This window comes from Durio zibethinus, unplaced genomic scaffold (assembly GCF_047325235.1).
Source record: "Durio zibethinus cultivar Kanyao isolate XHJ-2024 unplaced genomic scaffold, ASM4732523v1 HiC_scaffold_391, whole genome shotgun sequence".
Classification (NCBI taxonomy): Eukaryota; Viridiplantae; Streptophyta; class Magnoliopsida; order Malvales; family Malvaceae; genus Durio; species Durio zibethinus.
The window spans coordinates 840,001-842,500 of NW_028323014.1; positions in this window are offsets into that span (position 1 = coordinate 840,001).

Sequence of the window (2,500 nt, forward strand, 5' to 3'; positions counted from 1 at the left end):
TGGTGCGGGCGGTTGCCTCGATCACCATCGGCACACGCTGGGCCCTGGTGCGGGCGGTTGCCCCCAGCACCATCGGCACACGTTGGGCCCTGGTGCGGGCGCTTGCCTCGACCACCATCGACACACGCTGGGCCCTGGTGCGGGCGCTTGCCTCGACCACCATCGGCACACGCTGGGCCCTGGTGCGACAGGTTGCCTCGACCACCATCGGCACACGCTGGGCCCTGGTGCGGGCGCTTGCCTCGACCACCATCGGCACACGCTCGGCCCTGGTGCGGTCGGTTGCCTCAAGCACCATCGGCACACGCTGGGCCCTGGAGCGGGCGCTTGCCTCGACCACCATCGGCACACGCTGGGCCCTGGTGCGGGCGCTTGCCTCGACCACCATCGGCACACGCTGGGCCCTGGTGCGGGCGCTTGCCTCGACCACCATCGGCACACGCTGGGCCCTGGTGCGGTCGGTTGCCTCGATCACCATCGGCACACGCTGGGCCCTGGTGCGGGCGGTTGCCTCGACCACCATCGGCACACGCTGGGCCCTGGTGCGGGCGCTTGCCTCGACCACCATCGGCACACGCTGGGCCCTGGTGCGGTCGGTTGCCTCGAGCACCATCGGCACACGCTGGGCCCTGGTGCGGCAGGTTGCCTCGACCACCATCGGCAGCCTCGACCACCATCGGCACACGCTGGGCCCTGGTGCGGGCGCTTGCCTCGAGCACCATCGGCACACGCTCGGCCCTGGTGCGGTCGGTTGCCTCGAGCACCATCGGCACACGCTGGGCCCTGGTGCGGCAGGTTGCCTCGACCACCATCGGCAGCCTCGACCACCATCGGCACACGCTGGGCCCTGGTGCGGGCGGTTGCCTCGACCACCATCGGCACACGCTCGGCCCTGGTGCGGTCGGTTGCCTCGAGCACCATCGGCACACGCTGGGCCCTGGTGCGGCAGGTTGCCTCGAGCACCATCGGCACACGCTGGGCTCTGGTGCGGCAGGTTGCCTCGACCACCATCGGCACACGCTGGGCCCTGGTGCGGCAGGTTGCCTCGACCACCATCGGCACACGCTGGGCCCTGGTGCGGGCGGTTGCCTCGACCACCATCGGCACACGCTGGGCCCTGGTGCGGCAGGTTGCCTCGAGCACCATCGGCACACGCTGGGCCCTGGTGCGGCAGGTTGCCTCGAGCACCATCGGCACACGCTGGGCCCTGGTGCGGGAGCTTGCCTCGAGCGCCATCGGCACACGCTGGGCCCTGGTGCGGCAAGTTGCCTCGAGCACCATCGGCACACGCTGGGCCCTGGTGCGGTCGGTTGCCTCGAGCACCATCGGCACACGCTGGGCGCTGGTGCGGGCGCTTGCCTCGACCACCATCGGCACACGCTGGGCCCTGGTGCGGCAGGTTGCCTCGATCACCATCGGCACACGCTGGGCCCTGGTGCGACAGGTTGCCTCAAGCACCATCGGCACACTATCGGCCCTGGTGCGGGCGGTTGCCTCGACCACCATCGGCACACGCTGGGCCCTGGTGCGGGCGCTTGCCTCGAGCACCATCGGCACACGCTGGGCCCTGGTGGGTTTAGGCACATCTTCAAATTTCTGCCGTGCCAATGCCATTTTTATGGCTTGTAAATTCATACAATGGTCCCCTAAGCCTTCATGTGAAGTTTCGTTGGAAGATGACTCGTTTTCTATTTTTCACGATTTTCGAAACTTTTTGCGGTTCGGGATTTTTTAAAATTTTTTTATATCGATTTTTGGCCCCAAATTTTGTAGGCATGATCCTTCTATTTTTGTTGGCATGCACAAAAAAATTCAGCTAAAAACTCGAAGTAGAGAAGATTTTGTGACCGTTTGAAAAAAGTGTCCCCATTTCAGACACTTTAACGGCTACTGGTAGCAAACCTGTAAAATCTCAAATGCTCTTTAAGGGGGTGTGAATTCTCAGAGGTTTGATGAGGGATAGGGGGCCAACACAAGGCCAAGTACCAGCACCCATCGCACATCATGTGCGCACACCCCCCCGGCCCCCCTCCCAATCGCCGGAACCCCAATGCCGCCGGTCAGGTTCTCCGGCGGTACTCCGGCGACGCTCCGGCGATGCTCCGGCGATGCTCCGGCGATGCTGTCCCGAGTCAAAAAAATGCGGCACCAGCACATGCTGGAGCCAAGCATGGGCACCGTGGCTCAAAATCGAACTTCGGCCAAGGCCTCGACCATCAATGGCACATGATGACGCATGGTGATGGCACATGCATCGACCATCATCGGCATAGGCTGCCCTTCGGTACGGGCACTTGCCTCGACCGCCATCGGCACAAGCTGGGCCCTGGTGTGGGTTGTTGCCTCGATCACAATCGGCACATGCTGAGCCTTGGTGCGGGCGGTTGCCTCGAGCACCATCGGCAGACCCTGGGCCCTGGTGCGGCCGGTTGCCCCGATAACCATCGGCACACGCTGGGCCCTGGGGCGGGCGCTTGCCCCCAGCACCATCGGCACACGC